Source organism: Hirundo rustica, chromosome 1 (assembly GCF_015227805.2).
Source record: "Hirundo rustica isolate bHirRus1 chromosome 1, bHirRus1.pri.v3, whole genome shotgun sequence".
Taxonomy (NCBI): Eukaryota; Metazoa; Chordata; class Aves; order Passeriformes; family Hirundinidae; genus Hirundo; species Hirundo rustica.
The window spans coordinates 148,651,396-148,670,629 of NC_053450.1; the positions used below are offsets into that span (position 1 = coordinate 148,651,396).

Here is a 19,234-nt window from a genome sequence, read left to right on the forward strand (position 1 = left end):
GCTGAATGCAAGTATGATTTAAACTCTGTGGTTCACTTCAGAGGAAAGGAAGGGCACACAATTGTATATCAAGTGATCGGTGGCACTCACAAAGTTCCTGCAGAAGCTGGAACAAAGGTACCTGGTTGTTTAATAGGTGGTGCTGGATTCGAGCCACCTGAGCCTCCTTCCAGAAAAAAAATGCAAGTTACACCCAAGCTCTTATGCTGCCGTATTGGCCAGAATAAATTAGCTAAATTTCCATTTCAAGAGGCAACAAGAGCAGAATGAAAAAAAAAAAAAAAACCCAACAAACCACAAAGCCAGAGACGCTGAATCAGCCACACTTTATTAATCATTGGTATCTAATTACCAGCAAGACACGGTGTAGTTACCAAGTGTGATGTTCCAGGAAGCTGCTTATGGATTCTGATGGATGTCACGGCGTTGTGAAATTGCCACATCTTTTTTATTTTTCTCTTTTTTCCTTTTAGTTCCTCAACAAATGAGCAGCAATGTGGCTGCCTAGGACAGTGCCTCAGGCTCCCTGTTTGGGGAAGGACAGGAGCTCTGAGCAGGATGCTGGGGATGTCCCTGGACACCACGGCCACTGACAAGGTCAGCTGAGGGCTCTACCTTGCCTCTCCTGGCAGAACTTCTCCCAGAGGTGACTGTGCACTGGTGGATAGAAAACTGAACGTCCCAGGCACCCCAAGCTGCCATCACATCTTGGTGTCACTTTCCTTGAGGTTCCCACATCTCCAGAGCTCCCCAGGAGTTCACAGGACTCCTCTCTTGTGCCCTGGCACCCCCCTGGCCCCAGAAACCTGGCCTGGGTGAGTTTCATGCAGCTCTTGGGGAGTTGTGATGGAAGGTGAGGGCCCAGAGGTGCTCCTGAAAAACCTGGGTGTGTCACCCGACAGCAGCCTCTGACTTTTCCGTGTTTGCACTGTCCCTGGGTCTACAACGAGCACAGAGGATGCAGAGGATTTGGTAATGGAGTTTCTGTGCCAACAGTATCAGAATTGCTGATTTGTTTGTCCCTTTAAACCGCTAAGTGTCCTCACCACCCTCTCAGTGTCACATCACCCCTCTCTGCCTCTGCTGAGAACTGCTGCACCTCAGGCACGGAGAACACTTGCAAACAACTGCTCTCCTGAAAGCTGGCACCTCTCCTCTCCACCAGTGCCAGTCACCATGCAGGGAATGGCACTGTGGATCCCTGGAACCATCCAGCATCCCTGGGAAACACCTTACAAGCCTCTTCATCATCTCCTTAATGCTCTCCCTAATCTCTTACCATGAGGGCTGACCCCGCCCCTGGTGGAACTAATGTCATTTTTCATCCTGGTGGTCACTGTTAGCAGTCAAACAAAATGATTTAATTACGGTAAATTCAGTTTTAATTACAGCATTTATTTACACATCTCTCTCCTGCTTTAAATGGGAAGAGAGTGCCTTCCTCACACAGGGCTCACAGGCTGCTGTCAGAGAAACAGGTAAAACCCTTGCCAAAGGCAGTAAATCTCCTGGTAACACCTGCTTGTATTTCTTCTCAAAGCAAATAGCTGTAATTGATGACTTATTTAAAATATATGACAAGTAGATTTTTTTAAAAATTGATTTTAAGCTTGCTAAGGAGGTGCTGTAGTAAATCTGACATGCCTCTGATGTACAGTTCTGGTAATGCCTGCTTGATTTTTATTTTTATGTGTATTACTTTTACTCTTTATGGCCACAGTAAATAAAATTGGTGAGAGAATCGCAGACCTCTTTGGAGAAAGCACTCCAAGAAATATTATTTCAATTATGTTTCTGTGATTTGAAATTCCAGCTGTTTGGTTTTTCCACAGCCCCCTGAACAGCTGTCCATTTACCTGTCCTCATTTGCTTCCATCTCTTAGTTCATCTAATACTTCCTCTTTTACACACTTTTCCTGGTCCTCCTCTTGAGTGCTGTCAGCACCAATGAGTTTTAAAGGGTTTTTACACCATATTTTCTGGAGTGGTTGGTAATGGCTGATGGGGAAATCACTGACAAGTTAACAGGTAATTTCTTTTTTTTTTTTTTTGAGTGTATGGCTGCTCTCTTTTGAACCTCTGACTGAGCAGAACCCTGTTCTATCCAGAGAACAATCAATTAGATCCATCCTGACTGATTTCCTTGTATTAGCCTTGTCTTTGACACTTTAATGGGGTTGTAGAAGGTGAAAAAGTTGAACTGTTTCTCTCCCTTGCACTTCTCATGACTTTTCAAGACTGTCTGGTGAGTAGAGTGTGGAGAATGACCTGAGTACCAGATATCACACCCACAGACAGACAAGCCCAGACCTGGGCATCAGGCTGGTTCTAAGTGTTTTATGTTCTATACAGAAAGTCAGGGTGGAAGAAGAGATCAGTATCCCAATTCACCTGCTTTTAATATGCACCTGGAAAAGTCACTTACCTGAAAAATCACCTTGTTCCAAACTGACATGATTTCTCAGTGCTTTGAAGCCCAAAGGAGTGGAGTTTATCTGCATAAGACACTCTTGGCTGATATCCTGTGGCACTGAGCAGTGAATGCTCTCCTTCATCAGAGGAACATCTCTGTTAACCAGTGAAATGAGAGACATCCCAATGGATATGAGCTGGTGACATGGCCCATTGGACCCACCCAAAGGACTCCTGTGGATTCACTCTGCTGGAGCCTGGAGAAAAACCTTGGGAATGTAAAAAGTGTCAAGGGAGGAGTTTCTTTTTAAACTTAATGCAGGCCCTGGGGAGCAGGAAACCTCCTAGGGTTTAGACATGCTAAGAGCATGAGATACAGAAGCAATCTTCTCTCTTTCCTGTTAGCATGGAGAATAGCCAAGTCTGAAATCTTCCTCTTGCCTTTAAAGTTCAACTTTACCAACAGCAAAAACCTCTGGAGCCAGGAGCATGATTTTAGCAGGCTTTTGGGACTGTGGCCAACCTCTGGCAATGCTGCTGGAGCTCCCAGAACCCTGTCCTTGTTGGTGATAACCCTCCACATCCGAGGGCTGGAATCTCTGATTTCTCGTTGTGAAAGCGTCTCACCCGGACACCGAGCACGCTGTGACGGGGCCCTGCTAACAGCATCGCTCCTTCAAGGCTGAAAGTTCTCTTCCAGCATCATTTTCCCCATTAATTGGATGACCTCTGCTACCCAGCACTGGGCTGTGATTCAGGAAAAGGTCAGGCCTTTTTCATGGCTGCTCTTCCCAATCAACTTTTTGGTGTTCTCAGGCAGGGGTCTCTTGCCCTTCAAGCGTGGGAGATGCTCAGCACGCCATAGAGCTCAAAGGAGCGCAGGAGGCTAAAGAATCCTCCTGGGAGGAACCTGACCTGACTGTTAACTCTGGTTTTACATGGCAGAAGGAGAAATGCCTTCAGTACTTTCTGTCAAAAAGGCAGAGATATCACTACAGTGACGCAGCTCCATTTTCTGTCATTGGCTGCACTTTCATCCCTTCCCAGCTCTGTTATCTGCTTGTCCTAATCCTTGCCTCTGATGTAGGAGTAACATCTTTTTGTAGGACAGAACACTGCATTCAGTATTCCCAAAATATGCCTGCAAAGGAATAACCATTTGGATTGAAACGACACAAGCAATTTTTGACTTGTATGGGTTTCCTATAACCTGCACAGTTGTCAGTCTCTCCTTGCCTGTCCTCACTTTCACCGCTCCTCCTGAGGCTTTGGTCAGGCTCCTGCAGGTGAGAAGAAGTTGCAAAGATACGACATTTTGTCTGAATTGGGCTAAATGGAAATGTGTGGCCTGAGAGAGGAGGAAGATGCACTGACAAAGAGAGGGTGGCAACATGTGCTGAGACCATGCCAAGTGGCAGCAAACTCACATGGCAAAAAGCCCTTGTATTTGTGAATGAAATGTGAATGAAGCCCACTAAAGTGTGATGAGCTTGGATTTAAGCTCACCCTTTCTCTAGAGGCAGCAAACCAGCAATGGGATAAAACTCAAAAGACTTGAGGTTCTGGGAGCTCTGGTGCTCACCTTCACACCTCTCAAGGAAAAGTTAATTCTCACCTAAAGGACAGGAACCCACCTCTGCCCTCCCTGTGATGAAATTACCTCCTTTTGTGAGGGTTTGGGTGTTCCTAAGTGTTTAGTTGATGCTCTGCACCAGGAGGAGATGGTCCACCAGTCTCATTTCTGAGGATCTGCTCTGCCTGGCTTGTCCCCTGAACCTTGTGCTCTCTGAAAGCAGTCTGTGGTCATTGAACAAGGACAGGTTGAGATCATGTTTTTTCCAGCTTGACTGGATTTTCCAGCCTCACTCCTCAGGCACTCCAAATTAATGGGTACTGCTGGCAGTTACAGAATCTCTCTCTGCCCCAGAGCCCTGTGCACACGAAGAGGATGATGAAGCTGCTGAAGGTGGAAAGTGCTGGGTTGTTGACTCCAATAGTGGCAGTGAAGTTCTGCAAGGATTGTGGACATAGCCCTGAGCCCAAGAGCAGTTTTCAGTCAGAGCAGGGTTTGTGCAGTGGCAGGGGCTGTGTCAGATCCCTGGGACACCTCGGCTCCCGGGTTAGCTGCACCTCCCTGAGGCTGCTCTGCTCATCCCTGCCCAGTGACCTGACCAGCTCCTTACACCCTTGCTCCTGGTGTTTTACACCCTGTTTTATACCACGTGCACAGGCCAGCAGCAGCTCAGGCCAACAGCAACATCCCTTCAGCACAGAGGAGGTGGAAATGACATTTCAGCATCCAGCAATAGGGAAAAAACTGCCAGGGCTGGAAATCCATTCTGGGCATTGTCTGCCCTGTGAGTGCCCAACTCTGCAGCCTTTGAAGCCCTCTGGGGTGGCTTGGTGGTGCACTGTCATACCTATTTCCATGGCCATTCTTTTGCCGCTCGCTTTGTGCCTCCCTGAATCCCCCTTCTTTGGGCAGTGGGGTTTATGGTGCACAGAACAGGCCCCTGTCCTGCCAGTCACAGTTTTCTTTATCCCAAAGTATTCGACCATTTCACCAGCGAGAAATATTTCTTCCCATCGGAACATCAGCACAGCAAAAGTATCAATCACCTGGTAACATTTTGATTTCAGAAGCACCTGCTAATAAATGGGAACTGGAAGTCGATGGGTACCCAAAGCTAAAGATTACCTTTATCACTAGGGCATCTGTCATTGCTTAATTAAGATGTAAATCATTGCTGTCTCCATGGTGACAGTCACTTTCTCGTGTGGATGAAATACAAGCAGCTGGATATGCCCAGCTGAACTCTGTAATGGGAGGAAAAACATGGCAGGGCTGGCTACAGCTCCAGCAGTGCTCAGCCAAATTCTGCCCTCTCCTCCCTCTCCAGCCAACCACAAAGAGGTCTCTGAGCACGGCCAGGTCCCAGCACTCACACCAGTGGTGACAGACTGAGCTAAGTGCTTAAAAATGGTGCAGTCAATCAAGAAATGATGGGCTGAAGGGAGCTTGTTACCATTTGCTCGTGGCTGAGATCCCACCAGCCCTCCTGGGTTTGCTGGCAGGAAGATCAAATCCCAGCCAGGGCAGTGGCTCTGCAGAGCCTTAGACAGGAGCCACAGCCACGCTGCCATGGGTAGTAAGAGCCAGCTCCTGAGCTTCCAGGGAGCAAAAAGGCATTAATTATAGGCAAATAAAATAATTACAGGAGCCATAAAGATGTTTATGAGACATGCCTTTGGGAGGGATGCAGAGTGAAGATGTTTTCTGCCCTGCAGCTGCCATTTACAGGCTTTGTGATGAAAAAAATCCCAGTTTTCTACACCTTTTTTGTCACACTCGCTTACCAGCTGGGCCATGAGGTCTTGTACACCGTAAGTGGGTGGCATGCAAGTATTCAGGCAAAAAGCCCAGAGCTACCAGCATCAGTGACTGTGATTTGTGCCTCTGGGTGTTTGCCCCACCTCAGACCTTGGGGCTAAGTTTGTCTGGGTATAGAAGTCCCTACAACTGAAAAAAAGCTGATGAAAATGGGAGAATTCAGGACTCACAAGATTTTTTTTTTTTTTTTTTTTCCAAGCCTGGACTTCTTCAAGCCTATCTCCTGCCAAAGCTGGGTCTCTTGCCTGGTTGTTGTTGGTACTTTGAAACAGCCACTGCTGGTAGTTGTGTGACCCCAACTCATTGCCCAACTCCAGGGACCCTGTTGGTGCTTCCTGAGGGACTTTGGAGACTTCTTTACCTGTCCTGCCTCAGTTTCCTTCTGCCTCACACTGAGGGATAACAATAGCAACCAGGTCAGAGATACTGAGTCCTGTCATAGCATGTGGCCAGGGTACCTCTGGAAATCATGGTGGTCACTGTTTTGTTTTGGTGTGGGCTCTGCTGCATGAAATGAAGCAGATTTTCCTGCACAGACAAAGCCAGTAGTTGCCCATGCACCTTGGACTTGGTGTGTGCTGTAGCCCCTGCTCTGGTAGTTCCTCATGCAGCTGTGTGTGTACAAAGGTGCTTTGTTAGCAGAATTCATCCTCCTTTCAAGAAAATAAGATTTTTCAGCAGGAATAAACTGCATCCAGAGTGAGAGGTCAGCCCCACCTGAGCTGCAGCAGGAGAGCAAGTCTTGGCTATAAATGAGCACTTAGGTATACTTGGAAAGAAAGAAGCTTGATTGACTCCCAAGACAATGTATTGAAGCGATGAGGAAAGAGTAATTTAAAAATCAGCCACCTAGAGGCAACTGTGGCAGCAGGGATAATACCCTCTGGCAGCAGCAGAATGGCTAATTGCTCCAGTTTGGGATTCATGTGATCATTCATTAGCTCTCATTTAATAAGGATTTACTCTGCACTGATGTGGAACCCTTGATCCCCTCTCCAGCAACTCCACAAATGGCAAATCTGGAGTGAGATGGCTGGCAAGGGGCATGCTGAGCTCTGGGTCACTCTGTGGGGAAAGTGAGACACAGGAGGGCTTCAGAGCACACCAGAGCTCTGCACTGCACCTTTGGGCTTCCATCCTCTGCACTTTCCCCTTCCCATGTGGAATGAAGCCCGAGGGGGAGTGTTTGACATTTGCAGCGATGTGTTGGTGTGCCAGCTGTCACACAGAGAGCAGCAGACCTCTCCCCTTTCATCCAGCTGGAAGTGTGCCTTCAGGACATGGGTTTCACTGCTGGCACAGGAGCCCCTGCCCTGGGGATGGGGGAGAGGCAGGGCCATCAAGCAGAGGGGCATTGCTGAGGTCAGGAAACACAAGTGCTCCATCCTCAGTTTCCACCAGGGAGCCACAATCACACGTTCACCAGGCCTGGGGAGCTGGGCCCCGCCCGAGCCCGTGGCACAAGGGGGATCGGGGTCTGGGACAGCCTCTGGGATGGCCTGACGTGCATCCTGCACTGGTGGAGATGGTGCCAAGGCCTGGCTGTATCGGTGCCAGCCTGCCCCTGCCCCAGGAGGTGGTCACTGTGCCAGGGGTTGGCCTCAGTGGGGTGCTGGGACCTGCAGTCGAGGCACAGACCATCTCCCTTGCCTGGCTGAGGTGAGGAATTTCCATCCATCCCTCTCCAAAAGCCCCACTGGACTTGCTTTTCTGCGTTTTCAGCTTTACCCACGTCACCAGTGATGAATTCCATGCAATCTCAGGTGTCATCGCCACTGTCAGCAACATGCCAGTGGCACAGAGATTTCTCTTTTCTTCAGGGCATCTTAAGAGCAGCAGCTGCTTGCTGGAGAGCTTTGTCACTGCCCTAACACAGCTACCTCAGGGAGAGGATTTCTCTGCTACCTTATGCCAAACTTTATGCTCCAGGCCTGAGCAGAAGCAATAATGAGGGAATTTCCTCCATCAAGCTCCCTGGATGCATCCATGCTGGAATGATTCTCAGATGCCCTGTCTTGTATGCACACAGCTCATTTCCTAGCACAGCCTACGCCTGCCCAAGTGCTGAGGCGTGCCTGGACTGGAGGGCAGAGCCCAGGCCACGCTGGCCACAGCAGTGGCTTTTCTGGAGCTGGGATATTGGTTCTCCTCCCCATTAAAGGCTCGGGAAAGCACAGCACTCATCAGAAAGCCAGCAGGATGGAGCATGTATTGCTGGTGGCAGGTTGCTGTTCTTCCTAATTAAAGCCAGGCCCTGGAAAAGGGCTGCAACTGTATTTATTATACCTGTGCTTCATCCCTGCCCTCTCCTGCTTTCCTTTGCCACTTCCAGCTGTTGCATGCCGTGTCTATCATCTCTGTCCAGTACTACTGGATGCCTTGTTAGAACAATAATTGGCCTCTTATTTAGTAGACTCATAATGATTATAACTGAAATACATTATCAGCCATAGGGCACAATCCATTTCAAACTGCAGTACACAGTGGCTGAGGTTTACGTTCCTTGGTGTGATTTCTTTTCCTTTTGTAGAAGCAATTATGTGCATTTGTGTGCATATTGCTATTGTTGAAGCCTTTTATGCAAGAGTTAATTGTGCACAGTGCGATTAAAGATGGAAATTCAAATTACAGGCAGCAGTAAAATGGGACCAGCAAGTGGGTTTAACCAGAAAGGAAACCAAATACAGGAATGCAGTGTGCTCCCCCCCCAAAATTATCTGCTTCCACTTTCCTGATGGACTACGTTGTCAAGAGGCTGGATAATATTGGAAAAAATAGCAGTAACTGGATGTATTCCTGTACCCCACATGCCAGGAATGTGGCTTAGCAGGCTGCTGATGGAGTTCATGGCTGGGCAATGCCAGCCTGGGGGATGCCAGCAACGCTCAGGAACAGAGACTGAGGAACCACTTTTTGCTGTTCCTCTTGTGTGGATAACAAAATGTAACTACTACTCTTTGTAGTTATTTGAGCAGTAAAAACAGTTAACTGGGGGTCTGAACCCCAGCCATCCCTCTGGAAAGGGTTGGTGTGACCTAGTCTCAAATCCAAGTAGCCCAGAAAGTGCATGCACACGGCACTGTGGCATGAGCTCCTTTGCCAAGCTTCCTTGGGTACTATAAAGAATTAAAGACACTGAAAATGTTAAGAGAGAATTCACCACACCTGCTTTGGAAAAAAGGATGTGGAGAGAATGGTGGGAAGCTTTTGGTCTTTATGCATAATACGCAGTTTCTAAAAGCAGCTGGAGATCTGTGTACCTTGATTTTTGGCTGCTGAACTAAAATCTGTTCGAAGTGTTTTGACAAGAAGTGGCAAACATCAACTTTTAACCAATAATCTGCATGGATGTCTAAAAGGGAAACACCAAATTAATTAGTAACTTTAAATTTTAGGATTGAGAACTTTAGCTTTTTCTCCCAGTTTGCTCATGTTATCCAATACCTCTTTAGATCAAAAATTAACAGTATATACAGAATCTGCAAAAATTTTAGTTCTTACAGAAGAAAAAAGCCAAGGCTGAGCTTTCAGTTAGATGTTTCTTGGTTTTGCTCTCATATTTGTAATCTTGATTTAATCACTTCTGGTGTGCTTCAGGCACATTTAATCCGTGTCCCATTTTGGAAACTCCTGGATCACTTGCTGTGTGTTTCAACACACTTTGGCAAAAGGCTTGAGAAGGGGTTGTGCCCAAGATGTGCCACCCTGGCTTTTCCTAGCAGGAATTAAGTGTCTTTGTCCATGTTCCACCCAGGAGCTCTGCACACAGGAGTTTTTGGGTGCATGTGGACAGATTCTTTGAAGGCTGCAGCAGGTCCAATAGGTTTCAAAGGCATCAAACACTGTCCTTGCACAGCAAATACATTCAGAATCTCCAGGGAAATCCACAGAGCCCTTAAACCTAAACCAGAGGGCATTCCCCAGCAGCTGGAGGGCAGGTGTGCACAGGACACAAACTGTCTGGGCTCATCCCTCATCTGAAATAATCAGAGCTGGGTTAAACCAGAATGATTTATGGATGTTTCAATTTCTATCAGAAAAATATGGTCCTAGGAGCAATTTGCCTGGAGCTCTTGTAATGGTGTGGATGATTTTTGGTACCCTGCTGGACAGTGTTAGAGCAAGGGGGTCCCAGGCTTGGATGGAGTCTTCTGCTGCTGCTGTGTGGCCCATAAATAACATTAATGAAGGAAATTAATTACCTTATAAGGGTTTAGCTTGTCTGCAAGCTTCCCATTTGCTGCCTGTAACATAAACTAACACGTTTCCTGTTTTTCTTTCGTAAAAGTTGTTTTACACCTCCAAGTTCCCTGCTAATGTCTCAGAACTGTGCAAACTTCATTATCTTCCCCAAGGCATTGGGAATTGGGATTTCTCCATGTTAACTGCAAATGCCAGTTGCCAGTGCCAAAAAAAATTCCCCAGCCCAGTGTGTTCCCCTGAAAACACCCTTCCTAGGAGCCGTTTGTTTTGAATTAAGAAATGCTGCAGTGAGGATGATTAAATTAGAATGGAACTCAATATATAGAAATAGTGGTAGAAGAGAAGAAGAATGGGAGCCTAAATTACACCTGACAGAGGTATGTGGCAGTACATCCAAGCAGAGGGTGAATGTTTTCCCCCTTTCTTAATACAACCCTGCCCAGTTTTCGGCATGAGATCCAGAATTTTGATATGTTTCAGTTGCTTTAAGAAAGTCTGGATAATGAGTGTTACAAATGCTTGTGAGTGTGATTTTTGGTTATGTTTTTGTTTGTTTGTTTGTTTGTGGTTTTTTTTCCCCCTAAGGAAGGAGAGTCTTGCAGAGGAGGCTTTTATGTACTTCTCTTGAGAGCTTAGGTTGGCTCCTGGCTCCTCCACAGACTTGTAACTTTGGTTCCTTCTTCCCTCTGAGGTGAGAAAAAGAGACCTGTGGCTGGTTCTGGAGGGCAAATACCCCCAAACAGAAATTGTGCCCCTGGAAGACACTGCCCTAATCAGATCTCATTGTCCAGAGGAGGGAAACTTGTCCTTCCCAGTCCAAAGGGAAAACTGGGGGTGATGTTGTGCCGACTTGGACTCTCCTGAACCCCTCTTGGCTCAGCAGCAGCAGAAGGAGCTGCTTGCCAAGAGCCCCAGGAGGAGGTGAGGCAGAGCAGGGCTGGCCAGGCTCACCAGGGGAGGGACTGACAGAAGGGCCAAGGCTTGTGAGGCTTAGGAAGCTGGGATCACAATGTATTACCCCTCTCTGGGACCCCTAACACCAGCAGGACATAGTCTCTTTTTATGTGATTGTCTCCCAGTTGCTCTTGTTATCCTCTTGTCCACCCCCACTCATGGCTGCCCCTGCCTGCCACATCACCCTGGGTGTTTCAGGGGTGAGCAGCACTCAGATGAGGGGGTACCAATGCTTTCTGTCCTGTCTCTGCTGCAGACACCCTCCCCAGCCCAGCCAGGGGATGTTCATCCCAATCTCTCCTGAGACTGTGACCACAGCTCTCATTTTCATAACTCCATCGTGCTGACCACTCTGCAGTCAGCTGGTACTCCTCAGTCATGTCCAGAAGGTGAGGGGCACAGGTATCAGAAATCTGAATTTTTAATGGATTCCCAGATTCATTACCTTGCATTTCACACCAGTGAATTTTATCTCTCCCTGCTTACCACAATCCTCAGGATCGTGAGCTTCTGGTTTATTCCCTCTCGGCTTACATATGGATATTGCCTCTAAATTTTGCCGTTAGCAGATCTTGTCAGGCATTTTCTGTGCCCAAGTAATTAACAAAAATATTGGTGTCAAAACTGTCTCTTAAAGAACTTTAGTAATAATTTCCCTCCCTCCTGATCCCTACCTTTACAGCAGTGCATGTTTCTTTCTCCCCTTCACGCTGCAGCACGTTTGCAGTTCATTTAATTTCCACCCTTCCCATCTGAATAAATGTCTCAGATGCTCTTTAATCAAGTGCTTTCTCCCAGACACTGTGGATGAGCTCTACTGCACTCTCTGCATCTAGAAAGCCTTATAAAAAAATTATGTTCCTCAGCTAACTTTGATTAGTCCATACTGCTTGTTATATCATTTATCTCCATTATGCTTTTCTTAAAAATTTCATCTTAAATCTTGCATGTCTTTGAGTCAGACTTTAGACTGATTTTACTCTTTTCCTTTCTTCTCTTCCCTTTACACTTGCTGTTTTCAGCCATGTGATGCCGTTTTTGGCTAGACAGATGAGCTTAAAAGGCTGGTTGCTGCCCAGAGGTGTCACAAGTGATTCAGGAGGGGAAGCCGATCCTTCAGTCTGGTGGATGTGAAACTCCTGGAGCCTAGGGTCAGTCTGACACATCTTGGTTCCATCTCCATCCTCTTCACCATATTAAAGTTGTCTTTGACGCTCCTTTCACTTCTCTGAGCAACCCATCATAACTTTTTAGACATGTCTTCTTGAAATAATGAAATTCAGCTTCAGTCTTCTTCTGCCTTACCCCTCTGTGTAAGCCCTGCTCAGCAATAACAAAAATATCTTAATATCATCAACCCTGTGCTCACCACAACCCCAAAACCCAGCCCTACACCAGCCACAAGGAAGAAAAGTAACTCTACCTTAGTCAAAACCAGCACAAACCATTGCAGTGCTCTCTTCTACTTCCCCTTTTCTGACTCCAGGACACCAGGTAACGGTATTAAGAAATCTCAGTTCTAGACTACAAAGTGTTTCTTACAGTGTCATCTTTTCTAACAAACATCTTCTAAGGATAATTCTAATTAGATCAGCCCAGGTTTTCTAATAGACTCCTTGTGATTTTTATTTTTTCACCTTAGGAGAGAATAAAATCAAACTACAAAAAGTTGAATTCTCTGAGTTTGACTTTGAAAATCTAGGCTCTGCTATATCCACAATAAATTTAGGAGTTTTCTAGTACCACTGTGACCCCTTTGAGGAAAGCAAGAGGAAAATGTGTCTATCCTTTATTTTCTGTTTATCACTCTTTGCCTATTAATAATATCTTCTATTAATATGTTGATTTCTCTAATGCTGCCCCAAATATGCGGAGTCCAGAAAATTATCAGTAACATTTATGCACAGAAAAGTAGTATTTCTCCAGATAATATTTTAAGATCAAGTGGGATTCAGATCAAAAGCTAAGGCACCTATACTCAGGTGTCTACATGTCTATATTCCTTTGTGAGCACCATGGCTGAGATCCTGTGGTAGGAAATGGAATCAACAAATCCTCAAGAGCTCACAGCAGCTGGACACCCAGCTGGGATTCAGGTTTCTCACTGAGTTGTCTAAAGGTTTTGGGGTGCCCTTACACGCCCTGCCTGGCCTCCAGCGATCAGCAAGACCCTTTCAGACCCTGCTCCACTCTGCCTGCCCCATCCAGACCTCACAAGAGCCAGAAATGGCAGCAGATGCTCACATCTGCTCAGCTGAATTCCCTCTGTGTGTTTGCTCAGCTGAATCTCCCCCAAAATCTCCCAGATGTGAAGCCCTTTGGTTTGCATTAGTGGTGGATTAGCAGATGTTTGCAGCTGGAGCTAGAGAGGCAGTTTCCATGGCACATGTCGATTTTGGTGCACTTTGGCTGAAATGCAGCTGAGAAAAACAGCAGCAGAGCTGCTGCCTTGCCTCCTGGAGCTCTCAGTTACAGGCAAGGCTGGCAGGAGTACAAATGGGTATCAAATGACCACAAGTACATTTTAACCTGCAAATTAATTGGAAGTTTCTAATTATCAGGATTGTAAAGCTCCCACAGCATCCCCAGCAGAACAGTACCAAATGCTTTTGAGATAGATTAGTTTTGTAAACCGATCTCAAGACAAGATTGCCATGACTCTGGGTAAAAAAGCCTCACGATGTTGGAAGGCTCTAAATTGTCTCTGCAAAGTGGGACACACAGGGCTTGTAAGATCTGTGTTCTACAGGGCAGTCTGCAGAGTCTACAGGGCAAAGTTGTTTCTTTGCTTTGTAATGGTAAAAATGACCTGGCATTCCTTGTTGGTTTTTTTTATGTTGTTATTGGTTTTGGGGGGTTTGTTTGTTTTTGTGGGTTTTGTTGTTGTTGCTGTTTTCTGTTTGTTTGTACCTAATTTTTTAGTATTTTCTATCTAGATAGAAAATTTGAAAATTCATCTGCTTTATGAATTAGAAAAAAAAAAAAAAAAGAAGTTACAGCCTTTTTTTTTTTTTTTGTCAGAAGTTACAACTTTTTTATACAGGAAAAAGTCCAATATTTAACTGTCACAGGCTGTAAGCATAAGTAAGTAACCAATTGTTTCACTTATTCTTATACATCTACTTGATACTTCTCTGCTCCAGTGAGTAAAACATAATAATAAGTTTAATGAAAATAAGTTGAATGCATAAATTAAATCAGTTATTTTTGTGGCTCATAGAGCTTGTGAGACTTCTGTGGTGTCACAGAAATACTTGGGAAGGATTTGCTTGAAGTGAACTCAGTGGGAAGCACCTTCTGATGGATGTTAATTGCAGGGGGTTGTACAGGCTTTCATTGATTTCAGTTGGTGGGAGTGCATCTCATTCAGATGAGAATAGAATTGAAGCTGAAAAAAAGGGGAAATAATGGAGTTGAACAAATTCTGTGAAAATTATAACTTCTACTGTCAGCGGGAAGATTTAAATAGCAAATGCTTCAGTTATATTCACAAACACTTTTCTTAAATTGAGCTAACTGCAAATTTCAATATTATTTCCATATCTTGCCTATTCTAGAGCTTTTTGAATCCATTCCTGTCTGATTCCTATGGAATTATCACAGCCCACATGATTTTCCTCCTTGCAAGTTTCTTGGGAAATAGCATAAATTTCCCTAACCCTTTTCAGTATTTCAATTCATTAGCAAAAGGTGCTATTTAATGGAGTCATTGCCTTCAGACAGATCCAGATAAGCAATAGTCTTGTGCTGAGTGCAGATATAGGTTAAATATTTATTTTTTTCACATGGATGTATGAAAAAAAATATATTGTTCAAACTAAAATTCAACTAAAAATTATCAGCATCTCAGATAAAGCAGAGGGCCCAGAGCTTTAACTGTCTCTGTTGTTATGTTTTGTTTTGTTTTCCAGAAACCACCTACTGTTTCTGTAGTCTTTGTGGCTCAGTCTTGCTCTCCTGAGATCATAGACCATTCCAGAAGCAACAGTAGATGCATGTTTAGAGGTGACTTCTGCTGGGCACCCTGGAAGGACCTGGAAGCCTTACCTCTCTCCACGTGGTGGTCAGTTGAAACTCTGCTTGTTTAAAAATGAGATATGGCTAAAAAGAGTTTGGTGAACAGCTTGTAAAATTCATCAAAATAACAATACAGGATAACGTTTTAAAAAATACTTCAGGATAAGAGGCTTGCCCAAAAGTGGTAAAGCCCATAGAAGACTGAGATATAGAAGGACTGGTATGAGGTATGAGGTCATAGGAAAAAAACACTGGAATAGGGTGGGGTTTTTTATGTTTGTTTTTGTTTGTTTCTTTGTTCGTTTTGTCAATGTTCATTTCAATGTGTCCTGGGGAGCATCTTGACTTGGGACTCAAAAGAAGCTTCATGCCAAAACCAAGTGCTGGTAGAACAACTTATGGAAAAAGTCTAGGAAATGAAGACTTACACTGAAAGCTGGGTGCTATTTATCATTGTGAAGCCAAGGAAGAATCAACTGAACCATTACCAGTGTTGTATTTTCCTCCTTAAATATGGCTCATTATCAGAAAACAGAGAGGTGCTGAATTTACTGCCAGCTTCTATAAAAATGGCTGGGGAAGGCAATGCAACAGGAAGTTTAAATCCTGGTGAAATTTAATAGAAGCTCACAGTTTGTGGCAGCCCATGCCTGATGTGCCCCAAAGGGCAGGAACATCACCTGTGTATCTTTGCAGAGCCACCTGCAGATCTTATTCTGGATTCCAGGAAAAACAATCTCAAGCCCCTCATTTTGTCTGCAATATCAGGGTCTTTGTGAAGCTCCACCTGCTCAGCTCTTGGCCATCTGCTGCCCTCTTCCACCTGCTGCAGCAGCATTGACCTGGCACCCGTCTTCCAACTTGCTTCCATCCTTCACCTGTGTCTTAGTTTTGAAAGACAGTGGTCTTCCAGGGAAAGCTTCCTTTGGAATGGAGAATGTAAACCCCCTGCCTCCAAATTATTATAACTTTGTAATTAAGGGGCTTTCAGGCAAAGATATGGGAATAGGAATAATAGTTCTTTTACTAGAAATATTAAAAATACAGATGTACTAGTTAAAAAAAAAAAAAAAAAAAAAAAAACCAAAAACCCAAGCACAAAACAACAACAAAAAAATTCCTAGAAACACTGTCAGAGTCAGAATACAACCTGACACCCTGTTGGTCAGGGTGTTGGGAGCAGTCCAATCAAATCCTCCTGCAGTGACAGATGTGGTTCTGTTGGAGCAATGATCCTGTAGAGGGGTGTAATTTTCCTCTGAAGGTCCAGTGGTGGTGAGATGGGTCTGGTCTTCCTCTAGGAATCCAGTGCAAACAGGCTGTGCTGGTGTTCTGAATCTCAGGTTTTATCCAGGTAGGAATGCTGGGCTCCTCCCACTGGGTGGAGCATCTCCCCATGGGATGATGGAATTGTATCAGCCATGCAGTGAGCCTCGATGGCCCATTAACAGCAGATATCCCCTGGAGGGAGGATGGGTCCGGGAAGAGATAAAGAACACTGCCCCAGCTGGTTTAACAGGTGGCCCATTAACAGAAGGACACTCACCCCCTTCCCGAGCCATGAGGAAGGAAACTCCTCACCAACCGGTTTCAACAGATGGGAAATACAATACATCCTGTATTGAACCCAAGACAGCCTCACACACAGACACCTTCAGCTTTGGATGTAAGGGAAACCCCTGGTCAGGGAGAAGGTCACTCGTCTTTGGGAGCTGCAGCTCATGAAACAATTTCTACAAAATACTATTTTAATTGCTAAGTACAAGTAAGTGACAAGATGTGTGACCAGCATAAATGTTTCTGAGTAAGTATTTTGGGGCAGAAAAATCAAGTAGTATGCAGAGATCATTTAGAAAAATGCTGATTAGCTTCAGAGTGTTAGTGAAGCAGAAAACTGGCTTGGAACATGATTGCTAGCAGCTATCTTGAGAGCTTTATCCATTTATATCACTATTTTCCTTACAAATGAGCCAAGGGATTAGCTTGCATTAAGCAGGCTAAAGACACAACAGATTCCATTTAGGAAAGAGGAGAGGACTTTTCCAGTGTTTTAAAAATGGACTTTCTTGTTAACTTGGCTGTTGTCAAAGAACAACTTCTGGAGCTGCACATGCTTGGCTGCTCCCTACAACTCTTTCCTCCCTAAGAAAACTTTATATTCATTCTCTCAGTGTGGAATTATACATTTAATCAGTGGGATCTGCAAGAAAGGACATGGGAAAATGTTACCCTGGTTTTTCTGAGTTTCTTTATTAGCCTTTGGATTTTCATAAATGGAGTCAGATCTTTTAGTTACTGTAGAATATTAGAGCAGTTTTCTACCTTTCCCACAGAAGTAATATAAACAAATCCTTTGTTTTTCATTCTCTGTCCTTTGTTTGCATATTTCTACCCTGAAAACAATTGTAACTGACAATTCGTCTGGCCACTGAGGCTGAGGGGTGGAAACCCCAAAAAGCCAATCTTCTGCTAGACCCACAAATGTATAAAAAGTAAAAAAAATAAACAAAGGGGTCTCTTCTCTCGGCTTTCAGCTGTGAGCTGGGATCGGAAGGACCTCTGCCTTGCGAAATCTCATCTGCGTGTGACTGCTTTGTGTGTCTCGGTGACAGGAAAAGGCACCCCATTCCCACCATGTTTGGTTTAACAGGTCCATCTACGCCTTTTCCCTCTGGACCCAGACACTGTTCGCAGTTTGGTGCTGTCCCCTCTGCATGGATCCAAGTAGAGTGTCTGACACGTGGCAGCTCCGTTCCCTGTGCATGGAAAGGTGCAGCTGCCTCAGAGAGGGATGCGTGGGAATCCTGATGTACCTTTGGCCTCAGAGATGATAATCTGCAGTCACAGCCACATCCCAGCCAAGGAGCTTCCCCACATATTTGGAAAGCAGCCGGGCTGCAGCTTGTGACAATCACTCATCTTTGAATTACTATTCAAATTCTTGAGAACATTTTAATAATTTTTTGTTTACAGTTGGAGACAGGAACTCTCGGGCACATTGCCCTCTTTCAAGTAAACAGGCCACTAATTAAGTTTGCTTTGAATCCCAAGGCACAGGTTTGCAGCATCCCTCCAGCTTGATTGAGCATCCCCATCCCTGGAAGTGTTCAAGGCCAGAAATGGCAGATGGAACACAGGTCCTACAGGAGTCCTGTGCCCTTCCAGAGGGGATTTCAGGCAGGGCACTGTGGCCTTTAAGAGGCAAGGGGAATGAAAGTTCTCTGGGTTTTATGTATGAAATGTTTTCTGATGTGACTCATGTCACCATTTTATCAGCCCCCAGCAGCTGCATGGAGCAACTTCCACCAGTTCCTATTCAGAACTTACCTACATCTGCATCTTGGGTGGCCATAAATACAAAACTGTGTACATCTCAAATGCTTTGCTGTCATCTCCCTCTCTGAATTTTCATTCCTGCTCAGAACCTGCTACATTCCTCTATTCTTCATCTTCAGGGTGCATAAATTAAATTAATTCATGAATTTACTGACTGACTTTTTTCCTCCATTGACCTGAAAGCTTGAAGGGTGAAAAGATGATTGAATATTTGCATGCATAAATAAAAGGCTGATCAGAGCATTGTGTACAATAGGCAAGTACATTCTGAGAGTAGCAGGAGGAGAGCTGCTGCCTTTTCACTGCAGGCTGAACTGTGAGTTCCACGTGCCTTGGTTTACAGGATCCAAACAAAATTATCATCAGCAAGCAGAGCAGCTCTCATTTTTGTAGCCTCTGGGTCAAACAAAACCACAATGCTGAGCTGTTTGGGTCCAGCCAGTTATTCTGTACGCTGTATAAATCTGTATTACAGAACTGGCTGGGCTATGTCACAGAATCACAGGATCAGAGAATTTTTGAGGTTGGAAGGGATCTCTGGAGATCATTCACTCTGACACCCCTGCCAAGGCAGGGTCACCTGGAGCAGGTGACACAGGGACACATCCAGTGTGGGTTTGGAATGTCAGTGTTTCCCAGTGTGGATGAACCTTCTAGAGAAAGCTGGGGGGTGGCATATGAGAAGGAGCAAGGAGACAGGTGGCTTGGAATCTGCTGTGCCACAGGCATTTGCTGGAGTTTGCTCACACTGTGACACCCAGGTAATCACCTTCCACCTGGAATAATAGAAAAATCAGGGTATTTGAGAGCCCTTCAGACTGTTGGTCATAACAAAGAGGAGGGAGAGGAGCCGTGTGGTTTCTGCAGAAGGCATTAGGGGAGATAAGTGCTAATGCTGCTTGATGTTTTGTGAGATAAGAA

General features: G+C 45.2%; 1 long non-coding RNA gene across 1 annotated transcript in view; it reads left to right on the forward strand.

Annotated features, from left to right (window-relative positions):
* Nucleotides 1-463: 463 nt before the first annotated feature.
* LOC131378701 (uncharacterized) overlaps nt 464-19,234 on the forward strand; it is a 34,281-nt gene continuing 15,510 nt past the window's right edge. Inside the window, exons 1-2 of the long non-coding RNA XR_009208495.1 lie at nt 464-597; nt 14,872-15,023. This is a non-coding gene — a long non-coding RNA (uncharacterized LOC131378701). The remainder of the gene's footprint in view (nt 598-14,871; nt 15,024-19,234) is intronic.